This window comes from Cavia porcellus, unplaced genomic scaffold, assembly GCF_034190915.1.
Source record: "Cavia porcellus strain 051 isolate PalLab524CR breed Dunkin Hartley unplaced genomic scaffold, mCavPor4.1 scaffold_2, whole genome shotgun sequence".
NCBI lineage: Eukaryota > Metazoa > Chordata > Mammalia > Rodentia > Caviidae > Cavia > Cavia porcellus.
Window position 1 is genome coordinate 44,825,146 of NW_026947485.1, and position 8,064 is coordinate 44,833,209.

Consider the following 8,064-nt stretch of genomic DNA (forward strand, 5'->3'; position numbering starts at 1 on the left):
CCATAAAGGCCAAGGATGGGATGACCGTCATCATTACCAACATCCAATTTGATTTCTTTATATTTTTTGCCAGTTAAATACATTTTATTCCATATCTTAGCAGTGAAAGGTCATACACCAAAGTCGACAAATATACCTAGAATTTCAGTCTAAGCTTCTCTACGTATACCACTGAATCAGTTACAAGATATGTCTTAAAGACGTTGTGTTTTTACAGGCATTAAATGTTGTCTTGCAAACTGAAGTCATCATACATACAGGGCAAAATCTGCACTTTTGTATTTGTGTTTATTCTTCATTAACTTTTAAAGCACTGCTATAATTGAATGCTGAAACAAAAACAATAACTAGTGAACACAGGATGCTTATAGTCCTTCACACATTCTACTGCACTAAAGGCCAGCAGTGAGTATTATTCACTGGGCTGGTTAAGAGGTCCGACTCTGAACACTACCTCTAGGGTGAAGCTCATTATCCTCACTGGCTTCTCCATTACAATGGCACTGTCTTTCTGGATTTGAATCAAAGTCCACCAGTTCTACCCGATCCATTTCATCATTGTCTTCTACTTCCTTCCTCTCAAGTAAAAGTTTTTCCAGCAAAGAGAGTTTATCAAGAGATAGAAAGCCATTTTCAGGAAAGTTTACCTTAAATTCAATGATTAGGCAATCCTTTTCATATGGTCTATTTTCATTTAGCACACATTTGATGTCTCCATGCTTGCCAATTTGACCTGGATGGGAGGTGATGACTACGGTTCAGTTGTCAAGAGTGGATATTGGCTTTTGGAAGCTGCACAGTTCTTCAATAAGTTGTATATCCATACACATGAAAAGGTCTTATCTAGTAAAAACAGCATGGTCCTTGTGATCTAATACAATAATAACGTCTACAGTCCCGGTCCTTGGTCTCCTTCAACATGGAATGTTATCTTCTGGTCATCTTTCATGCCTTTGTCACCATAAACTTCCACAATCTTCTTCTTTCTATCTTCCTTCCATTGCAGCTTTTTTCATCTATCTTCAGGGCTGATGTGTTACCCATAGTCATGGCACGCCATACACACAGACTAAATTTGCTGAACTATTCCAGGTCCTATCTGGTGAATTCTTCTTTGTGTTCCAGTACTTTAAGAGTTGGGACCACACTCCATAGCTCCTTTCTTACCACCACAGCCTTCAAATTTGTCATAAACCACATTCTTTGGCAGAGCCAGTCTCCTTGTGGCACCATTATATACATGTAGGGTAACCAAGAGCTAAGGCACCACATTTTTACTTCTCCTTTCTCTCTGCATTGTTTCTCCTCCACCAAAAACCATGTAAAGATATACATGGAGGATCCAAATCTGTCACCTGCTCCACACTCCTTAATTGCCTGTCCTGCCCTTATATAATTCCCTTTCCTTGGTGTTAGAGAAAACTTTATATGCTTAAGAAATGTATTTAAACTTTTCTCTTTCTATTGAATTCTTATCATGATGATACTTTAAAGCCAATTTCCTCCAAGCATTTTTCAGTTCTTCTTGGTTAGCATTGGATTTGACCCCCAAAACATCATAATAAGTGATTTCTTTCAACATTTTCTCAGGCAGTGAGCAGGCTGGGCCAGAGTGGGGGAAGCTGGAAGGAGTGCTTTAACCTAGTGCAGACCCAATAGCCACTGCTCCTCCACCTCTCAGTGCATTCTAGAAAGTTCCATCCCCCATTTTGGTTTCTTCCATCTACATTTAATCAGGGCTTAAAACACAAACACTGTCTTTTTTAATGAATCTATTCCAATTTTTCCTTCTCTTCCTTCCAACTTTCCATATTTATTCCTCTGCTCTTATTCTTTTAGATTCTTTTTTCCTCTAGTTTCTATTTGTCTATTCCTAATGGCAAGATATGTACAGAGCATAGAACAAAATGGAAGAATTCTTTTTAAATAAGATGGAAAAAATTCACATAAACACATCAAAACATCTGAGTTTATAATCTGCTTCTTCTTTCTTTGACAAAAACAGGACCCCCTCCAAAAAAAAAGATTGAGGAGGAAGAGGAGAGAGGGAATTGGAAAAAAGAAAAAAATGAGAATGGACAATGGAAAAAGGAAGAGAATTTCTACAAAGAACCAGAGACTTTGTGGGGGATCAGACCTAAAATTGAGAATTGAAACAGTGACTAAGCCAAAATGTGGAGAATCAACAGAGGCACACATGAGAAAATGACCACCCTATTTGAAAGCAAGAATGCAAGAAATATGAAAGAAACAGGCACATAAAGCAAACAGGAGAGTGTGAAAATTGGATTGTTAAATAATCATATCCATTTATTTTTAATAGTAAAAGCAAAAGCATAAGAATCGATCATGAAGAGTTTTTTTCCCCCAACATTATCAAGTTCCACACTAATTAGAGATTCATAGCTAAGATCATTGTTTTAGAAAAATGTTATTAATATTAACATATGGCTTAAATAAATGCTTAATACCACTCATCCATGATTTTTAATAATTCAGTTTAGTATGTAACTGCTAGATAAATGATTTTTGCATAGTTATTTATTTAAATAATGGAAAGAATTCTAATTAGAAAGGTTGAATGTGGACTATAAAGGCATTCAAGGTAGTTTCTCTTCATGTGGCCTCATAGCAGATGATAAAGTCCTTTAAATTTCAGCAAATATAAACCCGCCACCTCTTGAAACACTAAAAACAAAGACCTATAATACTGCCAAACTCTTACTTCAGTTTAACATGGTATCCTATTATGTGGTCTTATTATTATTTTTTCAATTTAAGGGTTATACACCCACAGACTGTGATTATAATATGTCCAATTATCTTGCAGATTTTCTAAAGAATGCATTTTTAGAGAAGTGGGAATATGTTCAGGTATTTTTTAGGATGCTCAGTAGGTTACCAGTACACTTAATTTATACTTGTAGCAAAATCATGATAGAGTAGACTAATTCAATGGTATACAATAAATAAATGTACCAAAATATATTCTCTGTCAAAATTGCTGAACCTTTCTTGTATAATATCCTTTATTAGGCATTAAGTGAATCAAATACAATAGATGAAAAACAAAAATTACAGAACCACACTCATGTTTATAATGCCTTTAATAGTTCAATGTTATAATGAGAAAATAGGTGTGCAATACATAAAAATAATAATAGAAAAATTCCCCTGGAGAAGCAAAGATAATACAATGCAACCCATGTACTTCATAAAGAAAAAAGTTTCAAGTAGATAAACAAGCTCAAAGGTCCATAACTAAGCCTATTCCTAATTACAAACTCTATTTACTATATCAAGTTTACATCCATTCCTGAGGGTTGGAGTTCAGCTCAGTGGCACAAACACCTGCTTGGTAAGCATGACGTCCTGAGTTTGAACCCTAGTACCAGAAAAATAAAATTCAAAAGTGAAGTTATATATCCTAATATACAATAGCACACGTAAATATTGCCATTCCAAAAGAGAGAAACAGAGGATTAGAAAAGAATAGGACCAACGAAAAACCAAATCCCAATAGAACAAATATAAAGAATAATACTTTCAGGTCCAGCACCTAGAGCATATGGTGGTAAAATGTGAATTCCAGAGGGCTTAAGTAGCCTCACCCCTAGGGCATTGCTAGTTTTAGCCCACATGGCCTCTCTCCTGTTCTCACTCCACTTGTTGCATGCAACTCAACTTAGTCCCTTTTCCTGGCATTTTTGTCTTCCTGAGATCTTCACTGCACCTTCAGATTCATTCTCATATGCATTGTCTTCTGAGAGTAACATTGACTGGTCTCTCAACTGTTCTTTGAAATCTTGCTGGAAGCCTCCATGGCACCTTAAATCTTACATTCTGTGTGCAAATAAAACCAGAATCACATGCACAACACCAATTCTGCCATCAGTGGATGTATTAACCAGGCACCCTTGGAGCCCAGCTGCAGCAGCTTCTGAATCCCTTAATAACTGAGCACAGTGAGAAGAATCCCATGAAACCAATTCCCTAGGCAATGCTTCTCAAGCAGGGGGTCCAGGGCTGCCTTCTGAAATAAAAGGTTTACACTTTTACATCTTTGAGTTCGCAGTGGATGGGGTCTCATTGACTCCTGAGATATTCTCAAGGTACCACAAAGAAACTTTGTTCTTCTTCAAAGTTCCTTTTTAATGGAACTAACATCTTCAGCAACCGTACCTCCTTAGGCCCAAACTTTATATATCATTCTTTTCAGGTCAAAATTTAAATGTTTAAAAATTCTTTATTCTGTCTTTTCCTTCTAGTTCTCTTCGTAGATATGTGTAAAAGTAGTCAGCAGGACTCACATCACCACATGAATGTTGGGCTGCACTGAAATTTCTACCACCAGATAAATTAGTCTGATACTCTTAAATTCAGGTTTCAGCAAAATCTCAGAACATGAACAAAATATGGACAAATTCTTTTCTATAGTGTGACATGAATTGCCTCTGGTTCAATTTTTGAAGAACAATCCTCATTTCAAACTGAAAGTTCATGAGTCTGATATTTACTCTCTAGACTCCTATCAGCATTATGGTCTTCTGAGCCCTGGCCAGAATTATTCACTAAGTTATCTTTACAGCATTCTAGAGCATCTGTAGCTCACACCTCTAAACTTTTCCAGTCTCCTCCGAAATTAAATGGTTAAGCATACTCACAGCAATAGTCACCAATTCTTTGGTACCAACTCTCTGCATCTATCACCTGTTCCATTTCTGGGACCAAATACATAACTCTCACAATTTAATATAAGATACATTTAATTTGGCTCATGATTTCAGAGATTTTAGTCTACCATTGGCTGGCTCCAAGGAAGAAACCTTATGGTGCAAGGACATGGCAGTCAAAACTTGATAGTTCATGGTAGCCAGAAAGCAGAGCAGGGGAACAATGGTAGCAAAGCCTACACTTCCCACAGTCATGTTCCAGTAGCTTACTTCCAGCTGTAGGCTCACCTTTTAATAGCATATTCAACTATGAACATAAATTGATTAATCCATCGTTGAGTGTATTGCCTCCATGATCAGATGATCTATCCAGAAATCTCTTAATTCAATCAAACTGGTAAGTTAGATTAACTGGAATACAAATTTAAAAGTTTGCATAATGAGTGTTCCAAAATACCATGGGAAGCTTCCAGAATTTTTATGATATAATACTAGAAGCCCTCTTTACTGCATGTATTGGTCAAGCCACTCACAAAGTGCTGACTCAAATCAAGGGGAAAAGTTATCCTTCTGAATGGAAAAATATCTAAGAAATTAGAAATATTTTAATCTATAGTGAGTATTCATTTGCCTATGATAATTCCATGAACTTTGTACTCATAATTATCCTGGAATACTTTAGAATAGATCTATTTCTAATGACCTGAAAATATGAATTAACTGGACCATGAATTAAGGAATTAGTTTAGAATCTTGGTTTAATGATTGTATAAGTCAATAGTTTGGAATAAACATTTAAAAATTTCTCAGTCTCAATATTTTTCATATTACAAAATTGTTTAAATAGTTGTTAAATTCTCTTATTAAAAGATATTTGTAATTTTTTAGTCTTGAAATTTTAAGATGAAGAGAGCATATTGATCTCAAGGCTAGACATGAAAAAAAGGGAAGGACTTTCTTTCCTGCTTGCTATGTGTACAAGGAAGTTGGTTCTGAAACACAGTTCTGTTTCAGATTTTAAAAAATCATCTTTCATCTGGTAGATTTTATCAAATCAAATTGCATTAGTTGAACGACTCATCCAGATGAATTTTAAAATGACAATGGGGAAGGAAATATTTTGAGTTTCCTATTTAGGGAATGCATAGTATCAAATACTAAATGGAAAATTTGAACAAATAAAACTCTCACTTATCGGTAAACATTATGGAAAAAAAGACCTTTTCTAAAGATAAAACTTTCAATTACAATGTTTAAAATTCTCAAAATATGTTGAAGTTCCTTTTAATGACAAATTTATACGAATAACACTATGAACCCTTTTTGAAAACCCTGTAAGAGAACCCCTTCTTAGAAGCTCCTATAGAATCTTCTCACGTATTCCTTTGTAAAGACAGAACGTTATGTGTCAATTTTTGTAGGCAGAGCATTTACACATCCTTTCAGCAGAAATACATTGTTGTGCTCTCACTTTCTAAACAAGAATTAATCAAAGGTTTAGAATATGCTCTGTAATCAGAGACCATTCAAATTAAACAAATCTGTATTTGCTTATAAAATTATCCACTATCTTTTCATCTTGTTCTTTATATGCTCATTATTTTCATGTCTGGGGTTAAATGTCCATTGAAGCTTAACCACTTTGCTCCTGAAACTTTTTGAGCCTCACACTATAACTATGAGGATTTTGAGGATCAGAAATTTGTTAGCAACAGTTACTTTTTAGAATTATTTAATGTGCAGTTCAAAAGCAAAAATTTGAGAAAGAGGTAACAAGGACTGTTTCCATTGAGGTAGTGTGCTATCTTCCCATGTAGTGATCACTACATACCACAGAGTGATACACTGCCCACTAACAGTGGAACATGGTTGACACTCTACCTGGCTTAGTTACTTTTCTCATTGCTGAGACAAAAATATGCAACACTCAAAATTAAAAGAGAAACAGTTTATTTAGCACACGGTTTGCAGAGATTTCCGTTTATAATCAGCTAGAAAAAAAGCAGGGTGGCACATGGCAAAGGGGCTACCATTCATGATGGCAGAAGACACCAGATGCAAACAACAGAGAGAGGGCAGGCAAGTCTCTTTCTGTTCCTTATATTGTGTCCACTCTACTGAGATGAGGGCAGTCCCAGTTTAATCAGTAGGTTGATTTAGCAATCACACACACTTAATTCCAGCACCCTTAATTCTAGCATTAAACCATGAATCAAGCCAAACACTCTAGGATCAGTGACCTCTATAAAAACCCCATTTAAAACTGCATGAGGCTTTGGGAGCTCATGTAGACATGAACTATAATACTACCCTAATCCCAACTTTTCTTCTGATCATGACTATCTCTTATTTACAGGAAAACTAATCAAGGAACAGGATATTTTAAATGCGTAGTGAGAATTCTAATTGACTGTAGGTTTTGTGTAGCATCAAATAAAATTTTATTCACACAGAGGTATTTTTTCCTTTAAGATTATCTGTCAATTGATTAAATTAAAAAGATCTCAACTTCTTAATAATATGCATTATATGTCCCTCTATATCGAACTGATCCCCTAAATAAGTAGAGATAAGGCTTCATGTACAGGGATATTGACAAGAAATGGAATTTTTGTGTATTTTCTTATATTTTTAAAAAGCAAAATAGAAAAAAGGGGAGAAATAATACATAATTCAAAAAATAACAGTAAGAAATCAACATTAGCTAATATATTATACATTGTTATCTGAAAAGTAATTGCTCAATTTACAATATCAATGCATAAAAAATGAACAGACAATCAAACAATGACAGCACAAACCATTCTTTTGGATGAACTAACAAAGAATTAGTGTAGAGAGGCCACACTGACTCCATTTTGTCCTGGACACATCCAAGTGACAGTGTTTTGGTACAAAGTGCTGGCCTTGAATCATCCCCCCTCAAGACAAAAACATGAGGTCCCTGAAGGACAAGAAGCAATCAAGTTATATAATCTAAGCATGAGCAGTATGAGTTTCTTTGTTCTTTATCTCAACATAAGCTGCTTGCTTACACTGATCAAGCAGCAGCCACTTAGCTGAATCTTAGTGTGTGCGTCCCTTTATTTTCCCTTTGCTAGCAGAACCTCTACAAACCAGCAGTATAGTTATCTATCTTTCACACCTAAACATACATACAGTTATATGCATATACCTATAAGTTGTGCTTTTCTTTTGAGGATTTTCTTTTTCTTTCGTTACTACAATATCTATTGTATATTTTGGATCTTATTACTCTTTTAGTTTATTATTATTATTATTATTATTATTATTATTTATTTTTTATACTAGAAAGGCAATAAGATACTTACAAATGTGAGTCTGATTCATTTCATTTATGATCTCAAGTTCCCTCCATTTACCAATAAAA

At 35.0% G+C, this 8,064-nt stretch overlaps 1 pseudogene; it reads right to left on the bottom strand.

Moving 5' to 3' along the window:
• Positions 1–428: 428 nt before the first annotated feature.
• On the bottom strand, positions 429–1,582 carry LOC100736237 (dnaJ homolog subfamily A member 1-like; annotated as a pseudogene).
• Between the last annotated feature and the right edge of the window lie 6,482 nt (positions 1,583–8,064).